This window comes from Oncorhynchus keta, chromosome 24 (genome assembly GCF_023373465.1).
Source record: "Oncorhynchus keta strain PuntledgeMale-10-30-2019 chromosome 24, Oket_V2, whole genome shotgun sequence".
In the NCBI taxonomy this organism is placed as follows: domain Eukaryota; kingdom Metazoa; phylum Chordata; class Actinopteri; order Salmoniformes; family Salmonidae; genus Oncorhynchus; species Oncorhynchus keta.
In genome coordinates this window covers 4,877,433-4,897,340 of record NC_068444.1, presented here as the reverse complement: position 1 = coordinate 4,897,340, position 19,908 = coordinate 4,877,433, and the positions used below count along the sequence as shown (strand labels likewise).

At 42.0% G+C, this 19,908-nt stretch overlaps 2 protein-coding genes across 2 annotated transcripts in view; one reads left to right on the top strand and one right to left on the bottom strand.

Moving 5' to 3' along the window:
* The window catches only part of LOC127911317 (netrin receptor UNC5B-b-like), a 386,624-nt gene that overhangs the window by 64,179 nt on the left and 302,537 nt on the right, over nucleotides 1-19,908 (bottom strand).
* The window catches only part of LOC127911260 (uncharacterized), a 403,289-nt gene continuing 393,572 nt past the window's right edge, over nucleotides 10,192-19,908 (top strand). The window contains exon 1 of the mRNA XM_052477425.1: nucleotides 10,192-10,345. The gene's annotated coding sequence lies outside the window, so the exon portion shown is untranslated. The remainder of the gene's footprint in view (nucleotides 10,346-19,908) is intronic.

Below are 19,908 nucleotides of genomic sequence, written 5' to 3'. Positions count from 1 at the left end.
ACCCATAGACCTGAATTATCACCACTACCCATAGACCTGAATTACCATCACTACCCATAGACCTGAATTATCACCACTACCCATAGACCTGAATGACCTGAATTATCAACACTACCCATAGACCTGAATTATCACCACTACCCATAGACCTGAATTATCATCACTACCCATAGACCTGAATTATCACCACTACCCATAGACCTGAATTATCACCACTACCCATAGACCTGAATTATCACCACTACCCATAGACCTGAATTATCACCACTACCCATAGACCTGAATTATCATCACTACCCATAGACCTGAATTATCACCACTACCCATAGACCTGAATTATCATCACTACCCATAGACCTGAATTACCATCACTACCCATAGACCTGAATTATCACCACTACCCATAGACCTGAATTATCACCACTACCCATAGACCTGAATTATCATCACTACCCATAGACCTGAAATATCACCACTACCCATAGACCTGAATGACCTGAATTATCACCACTACCCATAGACCTGAATTATCACCACTACCCACAGACCTGAATTATCACCACTACCCATAGACCTGAATTATCACCACTACCCATAGACCTGAATTATCACCACTACCCATAGACCTGAATGACCTGAATTATCATCACTACCCATAGACCTGAATTATCACCACTACCCATAGACCTGAATTATCACCACTACCCATAGACCTGAATTATCACCACTACCAATAGACCTGAATTATCACCACTACCCATAGACCTGAATTATCATCACTACCCATAGACCTGAATGACCTGAATTATCACCACTACCCACAGACCTGAATTATCACCACTACCCATAGACCTGAATTATCACCACTACCCATAGACCTGAATTATCACCACTACCCATAGACCTGAATGACCTGAATTACCACCACTACCCATAGACCTGAATTATCACCACTACCCATAGACCTGAATTATCACCACTACCCATAGACCTGAATTATCACCACTACCCATAGACCTGAATGACCTGAATTACCACCACTACCCATAGACCTGAATTATCACCACTACCCATAGACCTGAATGACCTGAATTATCATCACTACCCATAGACCTGAATTATCACCACTACCAATAGACCTGAATTATCACCACTACCCATAGACCTGAATTATCATCACTACCCATAGACCTGAATTATCACCACTACCCATAGACCTGAATTACCACCACTACCCATAGACCTGCATGACCTGAATTATCACCACTACCCATAGACCTGAATGACCTGAATTATCACCACTACCCATAGACCTGAATTATCACCACTACCCATAGACCTGAATTACCATCACTACCCATAGACCTGAATTATCACCACTACCCATAGACCTTAATTATCACCACTACCCATAGACCTGAATTATCACCACTACCCATAGACCTGAATTATCACCACTACCCATAGACCTGAATTATCACCACTACCCATAGACCTGAATTATCACCACTACCCATAGACCTGAATTATCACCACTACCCATAGACCTGAATTATCACCACTACCCATAGACCTGAATTATCACCACTACCCATAGACCTGAATGACCTGAATTATCACCACTACCCATAGACCTGAATTATCACCACTACCCATAGACCTGAATTATCACCACTACCCATAGACCTGAATTATCACCACTACCCATAGACCTGAATTATCATCACTACCCATAGACCTGAATGACCTGAATTATCATCACTACCCATAGACCTCAATTATCATCACTACCCATAGACCTGAATTATCACCACGACCCATAGACCTGAATTATCACCACTACCCATAGACCTGAATTATCACCACGACCCATAGACCTGAATTATCACCACTACCCATAGACCTGAATGACCTGAATTATCACCACTACCCATAGACCTGAATTATCACCACGACCCATAGACCTGAATTATCACCACTACCCATAGACCTGAATTATCACCACGACCCATAGACCTGAATTATCACCATTACCCATAGACCTGAATTATCATCACTACCCATAGACCTGAATTATCACCACTACCCATAGACCTGAATTATCACCACGACCCATAGACCTGAATTATCACCACTACCCATAGACCTGAATGACCTGAATTATCACCACTACCCATATCATAGACCTGAATGACCTGAATTACCACCACTACCCATAGACCTGAATTATCACCACTACCCATAGACCTGAATTATCACCACTACCCATAGACCTGAATTATCACCACTACCCATAGCCCTGAATTATCACCACTACCCATAGACCTGAATGACCTGAATTATCACCACTACCCATAGACCTGAATTATCACCACTACCCATAGACCTGAATTATCACCACTACCCATAGACCTGAATTATCACCACTACCCATAGACCTGAATTATCATCACTACCCATAGACCTGAATTATCACCACTACCCATAGACCTGAATTATCACCACTACCCATAGACCTGAATTACCATCACTACCCATAGACCTGAATTATCACCACTACCCATAGACCTGAATGACCTGAATTATCACCACTACCCATAGACCTGAATTATCACCACTACCCATAGACCTGAATTATCATCACTACCCATAGACCTGAATTATCACCACTACCCATAGACCTGAATTATCATCACTACCCATAGACCTGAATTATCACCACTACCCATAGACCTGAATTATCACCACTACCCATAGACCTGAATTATCATCACTACCCATAGACCTGAATTATCACCACTACCCATAGACCTGAATTATCACCACTACCCATAGACCTGAATTATCATCACTACCCATAGACCTGAATTACCATCACTACCCATAGACCTGAATTATCACCACTACCCATAGACCTGAATTATCACCACTACCCATAGACCTGAATTATCATCACTACCCATAGACCTGAAATATCACCACTACCCATAGACCTGAATGACCTGAATTATCACCACTACCCATAGACCTGAATTATCATCACTACCCATAGACCTGAATTATCACCACTACCCACAGACCTGAATTATCACCACTACCCATAGACCTGAATTATCACCACTACCCATAGACCTGAATTATCACCACTACCCATAGACCTGAATGACCTGAATTATCATCACTACCCATAGACCTGAATTATCACCACTACCCATAGACCTGAATTATCACCACTACCCATAGACCTGAATTATCACCACTACCCATAGACCTGAATTATCACCACTACCCATAGACCTGAATTATCATCACTACCCATAGACCTGAATTATCACCACTACCCATAGACCTGAATGACCTGAATTACCACCACTACCCATAGACCTGAATTATCACCACTACCCATAGACCTGAATGACCTGAATTATCATCACTACCCATAGACCTGAATTATCACCACTACCAATAGACCTGAATTATCCCCACTACCCATAGACCTGAATTACCATCACTACCCATAGACCTGAATTATCACCACTACCCATAGACCTGAATTATCACCACTACACATAGACCTGAATTATCACCACTACCCATAGACCTGAATTATCACCACTACCCATAGACCTGAATGACCTGAATTACCACCACTACCCATAGACCTGAATTATCACCACTACCCATAGACCTGAATTATCACCACTACCCATAGACCTGAATTATCACCACTACCCATAGACCTGAATGACCTGAATTATCACCACTACCCATAGACCTGAATTATCACCACTACCCATAGACCTGAATTATCACCACTACCCATAGACCTGAATTATCACCACTACCCATAGACCTGAATTACCATTACTATCCATAGACCTGAATTATCACCACTACCCATAGACCTGAATTATCACCACTACCCATAGACCTGAATTACCATCACTACCCATAGACCTGAATTATCACCACTACCCATAGACCTGAATGACCTGAATTATCACCACTACCCATAGACCTGAATTATCACCACTACCCATAGACCTGAATTATCACCACTACCCATAGACCTGAATTATCATCACTACCCATAGACCTGAATTATCACCACTACCCATAGACCTGAATTATCATCACTACCCATAGACCTGAATTATCACCACTACCCATAGACCTGAATTATCACCACTACCCATAGACCTGAATTATCATCACTACCCATAGACCTGAATTATCACCACTACCCATAGACCTGAATTATCACCACTACCCATAGACCTGAATTATCACCACTACCCATAGACCTGAATTATCACCACTACCCATAGACCTGAATTATCATCACTACCCATAGACCTGAATTATCATCACTACCCATAGACCTGAATTATCACCACTACCCATAGACCTGAATTATCATCACTACCCATAGACCTGAATTATCACCACTACCCATAGACCTGAATTATCACCACTACCCATAGACCTGAATTACCACCACTACCCATAGACCTGAATTATCATCACTACCCATAGACCTGAATTACCACCACTACCCATAGACCTGAATTATCACCACTACCCATAGACCTGAATTATCACCACTACCCATAGACCTGAATTATCACCACTACCCATAGACCTGAATTATCATCACTACCCATAGACCTGAATTATCATCACTACCCATAGACCTGAATTATCACCACTACCCATAGACCTGAATTATCACCACTACCCATAGACCTGAATTATCACCACTACCCATAGACCTGAATTATCATCACTACCCATAGACCTGAATTATCACCACTACCCATAGACCTGAATTATCACCACTACCCATCCATTTTAGGAATTCTATTTGTTTGGTTGGTTCACTTCCAAAACAGTGAGGAGTGTTCCAACTTCTGATTGTCTTCAGAGACTAACATTTTCTGGGACACTTTCTTCTTTCAACTATATAAAAAAATGGTTTCTTCTAGTCTAAAAAGTGGATCAATGTTAAAATATTTGATTTTAGGGGAGCTATATTAATTTGTTATTTAAGGTAAGACAGGTGTCAATTAAAAAGCCAATTCCTCTCAAAGCTTATTCGAGGAAGACGTCTCAAGGAGGGTCCTTCTGTGGCTCAGTTGGTAGAGCATGGCGCTTGTAACGCCAGGGTATTGGGTTCGATCCCCGGGACCACCCATACGTAGAATGTATGCAAACATGACTGTAAGTCGCTTTGGATAAAAGCGTCTGCTAAATGGCATATATTATTATATTTATTATATATATATTATATATATATTATTATTATTATTATTATTATATATATATTATATATATATTATTATTATTATTATTATTATTATATATATATTATTATTATATATATTATTATTATATATATATTATTATATATATATTATTATATATATATTATTATATATATACCTTGGATCCTCTCTTCCAATGGGCTTTGAGAGGAATTGTGAAAACAAGGATTTGATGGATAGTAGGGTTTTTCAGACACAGACCACGCTCAACCTTACTCTACTGTCAAGCTCCGCCCACTCTACCATGTGGTTACTGTGTTAAGGGTTCAACCTCAAAGCCCCGCCCACTCTACCATGTGGTTACTGTGTTAAGGGTTCAACCTCAAAGCCCCGCCCACTCTACCATGTGGTTACTGTGTTAAAGGTTCAACCTCAAAGCCCCGCCCACTCTACCATGTGGTTACTGTGTTAAGGGTTCAACCTCAAAGCCCCGCCCACTCTACCATGTGGTTACTGTGTTAAGGGTTCAACCTCAAAGCCCCGCCCACTCTACCATGTGGTTACTGTGTTAAGGGTTCAACCTCAAAGCCCCGCCCACTCTACCATGTGGTTACTGTGTTAAGGGCTCAACCTCAAAGCCCCGCCCACTCTACCATGTGGTTACTGTGTTAAGGGTTCAACCTCAAAGCCCCGCCCACTCTACCATGTGGTTACTGTGTTAAGGGTTCAACCTCAAAGTCCCGCCCACTCTACCATGTGGTTACTGTGTTAAGGGTTCAACCTCAAAGCCCCGCCCACTCTACCATGTGGTTACTGTGTTAAGGGTTCAACCTCAAAGCCCCGCCCATTCTACCATGTGGTTACTGTGTTAAGGGTTCAACCTCAAAGCCCCGCCCACTCTACCATGTGGTTACTGTGTTAAGGGTTCAACCTCAAAGTCCCGCCCACTCTACCATGTGGTTACTGTGTTAAGGGTTCAACCTCAAAGCCCCGCCCACTCTACCATGTGGTTACTGTGTTAAGGGTTCAACCTCAAAGCCCCGCCCACTCTACCATGTGGTTACTGTGTTAAGGGCTCAACCTCAAAGCCCCGCCCACTCTACCATGTGGTTACTGTGTTAAGGGTTCAACCTCAAAGCCCCGCCCACTCTACCATGTGGTTACTGTGTTAAGGGTTCAACCTCAAAGCCCCGCCCACTCTACCATGTGGTTACTGTGTTAAGGGTTCAACCTCAAAGCCCCGCCCACTCTACCATGTGGTTACTGTGTTAAGGGTTCAACCTCAAAGCCCCGCCCACTCTACCATGTGGTTACTGTGTTAAGGGTTCAACCTCAAAGCCCCGCCCACTCTACCATGTGGTTACTGTGTTAAGGGCTCAACCTCAAAGCCCCGCCCACTCTACCATGTGGTTACTGTGTTAAGGGTTCAACCTCAAAGCTCCGCCCACTCTACCATGTGGTTACTGTGTTAAGGGTTCAACCTCAAAGCCCCGCCCACTCTACCATGTGGTTACTGTGTTAAGGGTTCAACCTCAAAGCCCCGCCCACTCTACCATGTGGTTACTGTGTTAAGGGTTCAACCTCAAAGCCCCGCCCACTCTACCATGTGGTTACTGTGTTAAGGGTTCAACCTCAAAGCTCCGCCCACTCTACCATGTGGTTACTGTGTTAAGGGTTCAACCTCAAAGCCCCGCCCACTCTACCATGTGGTTACTGTGTTAAGGGTTCAACCTCAAAGCCCCGCCCACTCTACCATGTGGTTACTGTGTTAAGGGTTCAACCTCAAAGCCCCGCCCACTCTACCATGTGGTTACTGTGTTAAGGGTTCATCCTCAAAGCCCCATGGTAGACAAGGTGGACGGAGGTGAGGTGGACAAGGTGACGGAGTAACTAGTGAAGGAGTAACTAGTGATGGAGTAAACTAGTGAAGGAGTAACTAGTGATGGAGTAAACTAGTGAAGGAGTAACTAGTGATGGAGTAAACTAGTGAAGGAGTAACTAGTGATGGAGTAAACTAGTGAAGGAGTAACTAGTGATGTAGTAAACTAGTGAAAGTGCTATATCGGCATCTCCAATGATCGAATTGCGGGGTAGTTAAAAATGTAATAAAATGCCTAGATCTACCCATAATGCACTGGTCAAAAGTAATGCACTAAATATGAGACATTTTAGGTTGCCATTTGGGATGCTGGTAAACTAGCAAAACAACGTAAATCAAGTAAATAAATATGAACACAAAATCAATTAATCACCTTGGTGAAAACATGCCTGTTGTACTTGTCCACACAGCACAGCATACGTACATACTCTCTCATATATGAAATTATAGAGGGACATATGCTGCTACTGCTACTGTATGGGTATGTAGAAGCTATATAAATAACAGAGAAAGTGGCAAACACTATAAATAAACCCCCAGTTCTTTACCACGTCTTCATCAGGGAGAAATGTTGGTGTTTTACCCAATAAATTACTGGGAGTTTATATATATGGAGCCGTGCGACTCTTTTTGCTATATATATTGTTTTTTTTTATAGCTTCCATTTCTTTCACCGTTAGTCAGCACCTCGAAACTAAATAATTTCTCTGTGGGTACGCCAGCTCATGCTTTCTGTAAAAGTATATGTGACAGTGGGATTTTCTATAAATACTCAACCAAAAAAGAATAGCTGAGAAGGAGATAGAGGGAGAGAGAGAAGAGAGAGAGAGAGAGAGAGAGAGAGAGAGAGAGAGAGAGAGAGAGAGAGAGAGAGAGAGAGAGAGAGAGAGAGAGAGAGAGAGAGAGAGAGAGAGAGAGAGAGAGAGGAAAAGAGAGAGGGGGAGGGAGAGAGAGAGGGAAGAGAGAGGGAGAGGGAGAGGGAGAGAGGAAGAGAGAGGGAGAGGGAGAGGGAGAGAGAGAGAGAGAGAGAGAGAGAGAGAGAGAGAGAGAGAGAGAGAGAGAGAGAGAGGAAAAGAGAGAGGGCGAGAGAGAGAGAGGAAAAGAGAGAGGGGAGGGAGAGAGAGAGAGAGAAGAGAGAGGGAGAGAGAGAGAGAGTGAAGAGAGAGGGAGAGGGGGAGGGAGAGGGAGAGAGAGAGGGGAGAGAGAGGGAAAGAGAGAGGGAGAGGGAGAGAGAAAGGGAGAGGGAGAGAGAGAGGGGGAGAGAGAGGGAGGGAGAGAGATAGAGAACACACAAAAAAAACAGAGCAAACTAGAATGCTATTTGGCTCTAAACAGAGAGTACACAGTGGCAGAATACCTGACCACTGTGACTGACCAACAATTAAGGAAAGCTTTGACTATGTACAGACTCAGTGAGCATAGCCTTGCTATTGAGAAAGGCCGCCGTAGGCAGACATGGCTCTCAAGAGAAGACAGGCTATGTTCACACTGCCCACAAAATGAGGTGGAAACTGAGCTGCACTTCCTAACCTCCTGCCCAATGTATGACCATATTAGAGACACATATTTCCCTCAGATTACACAGATCCACAAAGAATTCAAAAACAAATCAAATTTTGATAAATTCACATATCTGTTGGTGTAAAGTACTTAAGTAAAAATACATTAAAGTACTGCGCAAGTCGTTTTTTGAGGTATGTGTACTTTACCATTTATATTTTTGACAACTTTTACTACTCCTAAAGAAAATAATGTACTTTTTACTTTACTAATGTATTTTTCTTCAGGATCGATTAAACGACATGTGTGTTTCTGTTCGTCCTCACGTTTTCTGTGCACCTTTATAACATGTTAAAGCTTAATTATGAACATAGTTTGACAAGTTTACTCGACATATAATATGTAATTTCGACGTTTTGGTTGCGCATCCACTTGAATTTTGCCTACATTTTGACCGAAATGTGGCTATTTTGAGAACCGAAAGACGCAGACTTGAAAACTAAACGCTGGTTTGGTAAGTATAATCTTTGGGTCTTTTGATGGAAGAACAGCAAAGGTAAGGGAATATCGCGCCGTCCCAACCTTCGCTCTCTCCCCCCGCTACTCTCTCCTCTTCCATCCTATCATCTCTTCCCTCTGCTCAAACCTTCTCCAACCTATCTCCTGATTCTGCCTCCTCAACCCTGCTCTCCTCCCTTTCTGCATCCTTTGACTCCCTATGTCCCCTATCTTCCAGGCCGGCTCGGTCCTCCCCTCCCGCTCCGTGGCTCGACGACTCATTGCGAGCTCACAGAACAGGGCTCCGGGCAGCCGAGCGGAAATGGAGGAAAACTCACCTCTCTGCGGACCTGGCATCCTTTCACTCCCTCCTCTCTACATTTTCCTCCTCTGTCTCTGCTGCTAAAGCCACTTTCTACCACTCTAAATTCCAAGCATCTGCCTCTAACCCTAGGAAGCTCTTTGCCACCTTCTCCTCCCTCCTGAATCCTCCTCCCCCCTCCTCCCTCTCTGCAGATGACTTCGTCAACCATTTTGAAAAGAAGGTCGACGACATCCGATCCTCGTTTGCTAAGTCAAACGACACCGCTGGTTCTGCTCACACTGCCCTACCCTGTGCTCTGACCTCTTTCTCCCCTCTCTCTCCAGATGAAATCTCGCGTCTTGTGACGGCCGGCCGCCCAACAACCTGCCCGCTCGACCCTATCCCCTCCTCTCTTCTCCAGACCATTTCCGGAGACCTTCTCCCTTACCTCACCTCGCTCATCAACTCATCCCTGACCGCTGGCTACGTCCCTTCCGTCTTCAAGAGAGCGAGAGTTGCACCCTTCTGAAAAAACCTACACTCGATCCCTCCGATGTCAACAACTACAGACCAGTATCCCTTCTTTCTTTTCTCTCCAAAACTCTTGAACGTGCCGTCCTTGGCCAGCTCTCCCGCTATCTCTCTCAGAATGACCTTCTTGATCCAAATCAGTCAGGTTTCAAGACTAGTCATTCAACTGAGACTGCTCTTCTCTGTATCACGGAGGCGCTCCGCACTGCTAAAGCTAACTCTCTCTCCTCTGCTCTCATCCTTCTAGACCTATCGGCTGCCTTCGATACTGTGAACCATCAGATCCTCCTCTCCACCCTCTCCGAGTTGGGCATCTCCGGCGCGGCCCACGCTTGGATTGCGTCCTACCTGACAGGTCGCTCCTACCAGGTGGCGTGGCGAGAATCTGTCTCCTCACCACGCGCTCTCACCACTGGTGTCCCCAGGGCTCTGTTCTAGGCCCTCTCCTATTCTCGCTATACACCAAGTCACTTGGCTCTGTCATAACCTCACATGGTCTCTCCTATCATTGCTATGCAGACGACACACAATTAATCTTCTCCTTTCCCCCTTCTGATGACCAGGTGGCAAATCGCATCTCTGCATGTCTGGCAGACATATCAGTGTGGATGACGGATCACCACCTCAAGCTGAACCTCGGCAAGACGGAGCTGCTCTTCCTCCCGGGGAAGGACTGCCCGTTCCATGATCTCGCCATCACGGTTGACAACTCCATTGTGTCCTCCTCCCAGAGCGCTAAGAACCTTGGCGTGATCCTGGACAACACCCTGTCGTTCTCAACTAACATCAAGGCGGTGGCCCGTTCCTGTAGGTTCATGCTCTACAACATCCGCAGAGTACGACCCTGCCTCACACAGGAAGCGGCGCAGGTCCTAATCCAGGCACTTGTCATCTCCCGTCTAGATTACTGCAACTCGCTGTTGGCTGGGCTTCCTGCCTGTGCCATTAAACCCCTACAACTCATCCAGAACGCCGCAGCCCGTCTGGTGTTCAACCTTCCCAAGTTCTCTCACGTCACCCCGCTCCTCCGCTCTCTCCACTGGCTTCCAGTTGAAGCTCGCATCCGCTACAAGACCATGGTGCTTGCCTACGGAGCTGTGAGGGGAACGGCACCTCAGTACCTCCAGGCTCTGATCAGGCCCTACACCCAAACAAGGGCACTGCGTTCATCCACCTCTGGCCTGCTCGCCTCCCTACCACTGAGGAAGTACAGTTCCCGCTCAGCCCAGTCAAAACTGTTCGCTGCTCTGGCTCCCCAATGGTGGAACAAACTCCCTCACGACGCCAGGACAGCGGAGTCAATCACCACCTTCCGGAGACACCTGAAACCCCACCTCTTTAAGGAATACCTAGGATAGGATAAAGTAATCCTTCTCACCCCCCTTAAAAGATTTAGATGCACTATTGTAAAGTGGCTGTTCCACTGGATGTCATAAGGTGAATGCACCAATTTGTAAGTCGCTCTGGATAAGAGCGTCTGCTAAATGACTTAAATGTAATGTAATGTTAAATGTAATGGAATATTTATGTGTTAATTTAATTAAAGTTAATTTGGGTTTCTGTCGACTCCAAGATAGAGGAGCGATAATGCTAATTTTGGAGTAACGTTAAAAATGTAACGTTAAAAATAAATGTAACACAGCGATTGCATTTAGAAGAAGTGTATCTTCCTATACATATGTAAAACATGCATATTTAGTCAAAGTTTATGATGTGTATTCCTTGTTAGCTGACGTTATCTGCCGGAGCTATCGGCATTTCTCCTGACATTTTAGTAGCATTTTTTAATATAATATAATAATAATATATGCCATTTAGCAGACGCTTTTATCCAAAGCGACTTACAGTCATGTGTGCATACATTCTACGTATGGGTGGTCCCGGGAATCGAACCCACTAACCTGGCGTTACAAGCGCCATGCTCTACCAACTGTGTTTACAATGCATCATTGTAAACAGAGATTTATGAATGCACCAATTTGTAAGTCGCTCTGGATAAGAGCGTCTGCTAAATGACTTAAATGTAAATGTACTCCATACATTTTCCCTGACGCCCAAAACTACTCATTACATTTCGAATGCTTAGCAGGACAGGAAAATGGTCCAATTCACAACAACAATGTTAAATGACATTAAGGTGCATTATTACTGCTACTACTGTTACTGCTGCTACTATTACTGCTGTTACGGTTACTGCTACTGTTACTGCTGATACTGTTACTGCTGTTACTATTACTGCTGTTACTGTTACTGCTACTGTTACTGCTGATACTGTTACTGTTACTACTACTGCTACTGTTACTACTACTGTTACTGTTACTGTTACTGTTACTGTTACTGCTACTGCTACTTCTACTGTTACTGCTGCTACTGTTACTGCTGCTACTGTTACTGCTACTGTTACTACTACTGTTACTGTTACTGTTACTGTTACTACTACTGTTACTACTACTGTTACTGTTACTGTTACTACTACTGTTACTGCTACTATTACTACTACTGTTACTGTTACTGTTACTGTTACTGTTACTACTACTACTGTTACTATTACTACTACGGTTACTGTTACTGTTACTGTTACTACTACTGTTACTACTACTGTTACTGTTACTGTTACTGTTACTGTTACTACTACTGTTACTACTACTGTTACTGCTACTGTTACTACTACTGTTACTGCTACTGTTACTACTACTGTTACTGTTACTGTTACTGTTACTACTACTGTTACTGCTACTGTTACTGCTACTACTACTGTTACTGTTACTGTTACAGTTACTGTTACTGTTACTGTTACTGCTACTGTTACTACTACTGTTACTGTTACAGTTACTGTTACTGTTACTGCTACTGTTACTGCTACTGTTACTGTTACTGCTGCTACTACTACTACTGTTACTGTTACTGTTACTGTTACTGTTACTGTTACTGTTACTGTTACTGCTACTGTTACTACTACTGTTACTACTACTGTTACTGCTACTGTTACTGCTGCTACTGTTACTGCTACTGTTACTGCTACTGTTACTGCTGCTACTGTTACTGCTGCTACTGTTACTGCTGCTACTGTTACTGTTACTGCTGTTACTGCTGCTACTGTTACTGTTACTGTTACTGCTGCTACTGTTACTGTTACTGCTGTTACTGTTACTGCTGCTACTGTTACTGCTGCTACTGTTACTGCTGCTACTGTTACTGTTACTGCTGTTACTGTTACTGCTGCTACTGTTACTGTTACTGCTGCTACTGTTACTGCTGCTACTGTTACTGCTGCTACTGTTACTGCTGCTACTGTTACTGCTGCTACTGTTACTGCTACTACTGTTACTGTTACTGCTGCTATTACTGTTACTGTTACTGCTGCTACTGTTACTGCTGCTGCTGTTACTGCTGCTACTGTTACTGCTGCTACTGTTACTACTACTACTGTTACTGCTCTTACTGTTACTGCTGCTGTTACTGCTGCTGCTGTTACTGCTGCTGCTGTTACTGCTGCTACTGTTACTGCTGCTACTGTTACTGCTGCTACTGTTACTGCTGCTACTGTTACTGCTGCTACTGTTACTGCTGCTACTGTTACTGCTGCTACTGTTACTGCTGCTACTGTTACTGCTGCTACTGTTACTGCTACTGCTGTTACTGCTGCTACTGTTACTGCTACTACTGTTACTACTGTTACTGCTGCTACTGTTACTGCTGCTACTGTTACTGCTGCTGCTGTTACTGCTACTGCTACTGTTACTGTTACTGCTACTGTTACTGCTGCTACTATTACTGCTGTTACTGTTACTGCTGCTACTGTTACTGCTACTGCTGTTACTGCTGCTACTGTTACTGCTACTACTGTTACTGCTGCTACTGTTACTGCTCTTACTGTTACTGCTGCTACTGTTACTGCTACTGCTGTTACTGCTGCTACTGTTACTGCTGCTACTGTTACTACTGTTACTGTTACTGTTACTGTTACTGTTACTGTTACTGCTACTGTTACTGTTACTGCTACTGTTACTGTTACTGCTACTGTTACTGCTACTACTACTGTTACTGTTACTGCTACTGTTACTGTTACTGTTACTGCTACTGTTACTGTTACAGTTACTGCTACTGTTACTGCTACTGTTACTGTTACTACTACTGCTACTGTTACTGTTACTGCTCCTACTACTGTTACTGTTACTACTGCTACTACTGTTACTGTTACTGTTACTACTACTGTTACTGTTACTGCTCCTGTTACTGTTACTGCTCCTACTACTGTTACTGTTACTGTTACTGCTCCTACTACTGTTACTGTTACTGTTACTGCTACTACTACTGTTACTGTTACTACTACTGTTACTGCTACTTTTACTGTTACTACTACTGTTACTGTTACTACTACTGTTACTGCTACTGTCACTGTTACTGCTACCGTTACTGCTACCGTTACTGCTACTGTTACTGTTACTGCTACCGTTACTGCTACCGTTACTGTTACTGCTACTGTTACTGTTACTGCTACCGTTACTGCTACCGTTACTGTTACTGCTACTGTTACTGTTACTGTTACTGCTACTGTTACTGCTACTACTACTGTTACTGCAACTACTACTGTTACTGTTACTTCTACTGTTACTACTACTGTTACTACTACTGTTACTGTTACTGTTACTGTTACTGCTCCTACTACTGTTACTGTTACTACTACTGTTACTGTTACTGTTACTGCTACTGTTACTGTTACTGTTACTACTACTGTTACTGTTACAGTTACTGCTACTGTTACTGCTACTGTTACTGTTACTACTACTGCTACTGTTACTGTTACTGTTACTGCTACTGTTACTGTTACTGCTCCTACTACTGTTACTACTACTGTTACTGTTACTACTACTGGTACTACTACTGTTACTGCTACTGTTACTGTTACTGTTACTGTTACTACTACTGTTACTGTTACTGTTACTGCTCCTACTACTGTTACTATTACTGTTACTGTTACTACTACTGTTACTGTTACTGCTACTGTTACTGTTACTGTTACTACTACTGTTACTGTTACTGCTACTGTTACTACTACTGTTACTGCTACTGTTACTGTTACTGTTACTACTACTGTTACAGTTACTGTTACTGTTACTACTACTGCTACTGCTACTGCTACTGTTACTGTTACTGCTACTGTTACTACTACTGTTACTGTTACTGTTACTGCTACTGTTACTGTTACTGTTACTACTACTGTTACTATTACTGTTACTACTACTGTTACTGTTACTGCTCCTACTACTGTTACTACTACTGCTACTGTTACTGTTACTGTTACTGTTACTGCTACTGCTACTGTTACTGTTACTGCTACTGTTACTACTACTGTTACTGTTACTGCTACTGTTACTACTACTGTTACTGCTACTGTTACTGTTACTGTTACTGCTACTGTTACTGTTACTGCTACTACTACTGTTACTGTTACTGCTACTGTTACTGCTACTGCTACTGTTACTGCTACTGCTACTGTTACTGTTACTGTTACTACTACTGTTACTACTACTGTTACTACTACTGTTACTACTACTGTTACTGTTACTGTTACTGTTACTACTACTGTTACTGTTACTGCTACTGTTACTGTTACTGCTACTGTTACTGTTACTGTTACTGCTACTGTTACTGTTACTGTTACTGCTACTTTTACTGTTACTGCTACTGTTACTGTTACTGCTACTGTTACTGCTACTGTTACTACTACTGCTACTGTTACTTTTACTGTTACTACTACTGTTACTGTTACTGTTACTACTACTGTTACTGTTACTGTTACTGCTACTTTTACTGTTACTGCTACTGTTACTGCTACTGTTACTGTTACTACTACTGTTACTGCTACTGTTACTGCTACTGCTACTGCTACTACTACTGCTACTGCTACTGTTACTGTTACTACTACTGTTACTGCTACTGTTACTACTACTGCTACTGTTACTGTTACTGTTACTGTTACTGCTACTACTGTTACTGTTACTTCTACTGTTACTGCTCCTGTTACTGTTACTGCTCCTACTACTGTTACTGTTACTGTTACTGTTACTGCTCTACTACTGTTACTGTTACTGCTCCTACTACTGTTACTGTTACTGCTACTACTGTTACTGTTACTGTTACTACTACTGTTACTGTTACTGCTACTGTTACTGTTACTGTTACTGCTCCTACTACTGTTACTGTTACTGTTACTGTTACTGCTACTACTGTTACTGCTACTACTGTTACTGTTACTGTTACTACTACTGTTACTGTTACTGTTACTGCTCCTGTTACTGTTACTGCTACTGTTACTGTTACTACTACTGTTACTGTTACTGTTACTGTTACTGCTACTGTTACTGTTACTGTTACTGCTCCTACTACTGTGACTGTTACTGCTCCTACTACTGTTACTGCTACTACTGTTACTGTTACTGTTACTACTACTGTTACTGTTACTGCTCCTGTTACTGTTACTGTTACTGTCACTGTTACTGTTACTACTACTGTTACTGCTACTGTTACTACTACTGCTACTGCTACTGCTACTACTACTACTGTTACTGCTACTACTACTGCTAATGTTACTGTTACTGTTACTGCTACTGTTACTGTTACTGTTACTGCTACTGTTACTGCTACTGTTACTGTTACTGTTACTGCTACTGTTACTGCTACTGTTACTGCTACTGTTACTGTTACTGTTACTGCTACTGTTACTGTTACTGTTACTGCTACTGTTACTGTTACTGCTACTGTTACTGTTACTGTTACTACTACTACTACTGTTACTGTTACTGTTACTGCTACTACTACTGTTACTGTTACTGCTACTGTTACTGTTACTGTTACTACTACTGTTACTACTACTGTTACTGTTACTGCTACTGTTACTGTTACTACTACTGTTACTGCTACTGTTACTGTTACTGTTACTGCTACTGTTACTGTTACTGCTACTGTTACTGTTACTGTTACTGCTACTGTTACTGTTACTGTTACTGCTACTGTTACTGTTACTGTTACTGCTACTGTTACTGTTACTGTTACTGCTACTGTTACTGCTACTGTTACTGTTACTGTTACTGTTACTGTTACTGTTACTGCTACTGCTACTGTTACTGTTACTGTTACTACTACTGTTACTGTTACTGCTCCTACTACTGTTACTGTTACTGCTACTGTTACTGCTACTACTGTTACTACTACTGTTACTGTTACTGCTACTGTTACTACTACTGTTACTGTTACTACTACTGTGACTGTTACTGTTACTGCTACTGTTACTGCTACTGTTACTGTTACTACTACTGTTACTGTTACTGCTACTGCTACTGTTACTGTTACTACTACTACTACTGTTACTGTTACTGCTACTGTGACTGTTACTGCTACTACTGTTACTACTACTGTTACTGTTACTGCTACTGTTACTACTACTACTACTGTTACTGCTACTGTTACTACTACTACTACTGTTACTACTACTGTTACTGCTACTGTTACTGTTACTGTTACTACTACTGTTAATGCTACTGTTACTGTTACTGCTACTACTGTTACTGTTACTGTTACTACTACTGTTACTGTTACTGTTACTACTACTGTTACTGTTACTGTTACTACTACTGTTAATGCTACTGTTACTGTTACTGTTACTACTACTGTTACTGTTACTGTTACTACTACTGTTACTGTTACTGTTACTGTTACTGCTACTACTGTTACTGTTACTGTTACTGCTACTGTTACTGCTACTGTTACTAATACTGTTACTGTTACTGCTGCTGTTACTGTTACTACTACTGCTACTGTTACTGTTACTGTTACTACTACTGTTACTGCTACTGCTACTGTTACTGCTACTGTTACTGTTACTGTTACTGTTACTGCTACTGCTACTGTTACTGTTACTGTTACTGTTACTACTACTGTTACTGATACTGTTACTGTTACTACTACTGTTACTGTTACTGCTCCTACTACTGTTACTACTACTGCTACTGTTACTGTTACTGTTACTGTTACTACTACTGTTACTGTTACTGCTCCTACTACTGTTACTACTACTGCTACTGTTACTGTTACTGCTCCTACTACTTTTACTGTTACTGCTACTGTTACTGCTACTGTTACTGTTACTGCTACTGCTACTGTTACTGTTACTGTTACTGTTACTACTACTGTTACTACTACTGCTACTTTTACTGTTACTGCTACTGTTACTGTTACTGTTACTGTTACTGCTACTGTTACTACTACTACTACTGTTACTGCTACTGTTACTGTTACTGTTACTACTACTGTTACTGTTACTGTTACTGTTACTGATACTGTTACTACTACTGTTACTGCTACTTTTACTGTTACTGCTACTGTTACTGTTACTGTTACTGCTACTTTCACTGTTACTGCTACTGTTACTACTACTGCTACTGCTACTTTTACTGTTACTGCTACTGTTACTGTTACTGCTACTGCTACTGTTACTACTACTACTACTGTTACTGCTACTTTTACTGTTACTGCTACTGTTACTGCTACTGCTACTGTTACTGTTACTGTTACTACTACTACTACTGTTACTACTACTGTTACTGCTACTGTTACTGCTACTGCTACTGCTACTACTACTGCTACTGTTACTACTACTGTTACTACTACTGCTACTGTTACTGTTACTGTTACTGCTACTACTGTTACTGTTACTGTTACTACTACTGTTACTGTTACTGTTACTGCTCCTGTTACTGCTACTGTCCTACTACTGTTACTGTTACTGCTCCTACTACTGTTACTGTTACTGTTACTGCTCCTACTACTGTTACTGTTACTGTTACTGCTCCTACTACTGTTACTGTTACTGCTACTACTGTTACTGTTACTACTACTGTTACTGTTACTGCTACTGTTACTGTTACTGTTACTGCTCTACTACTGTTACTGTTACTGTTACTGCTCCTACTACTGTTACTGTTACTGTTACTGCTCCTACTACTGTTACTGTTACTGTTACTGCTACTACTGTTACTGTTACTGTTACTACTACTGTTACTGTTACTGTTACTGCTCCTGTTACTGCTACTGTTACTGTTACTGTTACTACTACTGCTACTGTTACTGCTCCTGTTACTGTTACTGTTACTGCTACTGTTACTGTTACTGTTACTGTTACTGTTACTGCTCCTACTACTGTTACTGTTACTGTTACTGCTCCTACTACTGTTACTGTTACTGTTACTGCTACTACTGTTACTGTTACTACTACTGTTACTGTTACTGCTACTGTTACTGTTACTGTTACTGTTACTGCTACTGTTACTGTTACTACTACTGTTACTGTTACTGTTACTGCTACTGTTACTGTTACTACTACTGTTACTGCTACTGCTACTGCTACTGTTACTGTTACTGTTACTGTTACTACTACTGTTACTGCTACTGTTACTGTTACTGTTACTGTTACTGCTACTGTTACTGTTACTGCTACTGTTACTGTTACTGCTACTGCTACTGTTACTACTACTGCTACTGTTACTGTTACTGCTACTACTACTGCTACTGCTCCTACTACTGTTACTGTTACTGTTACTGTCAGTGCTACTGTTACTGCTACTGTTACTGTTACTGTTACTGTTACTTTTACTGTTACTGTTACTGCTACTGCTACTGTTACTGTTACTACTACTGTTGCTGTTACTACTACTGTTACTGTTACTGTTACTACTACTGTTACTGCTATTGTTACTGTTACTGTTACTGCTACTGTTACTGCTACTACTGTTACTGTTACTGTTACTGCTACTGTTACTACTACTGTTACTGTTACTGTTACTGCTACTGTTACTACTACTGTTACTGTTACTGCTACTGCTACTGTTACTGTTACTACTACTACTACTGTTACTGCTACTGTTACTGTTACT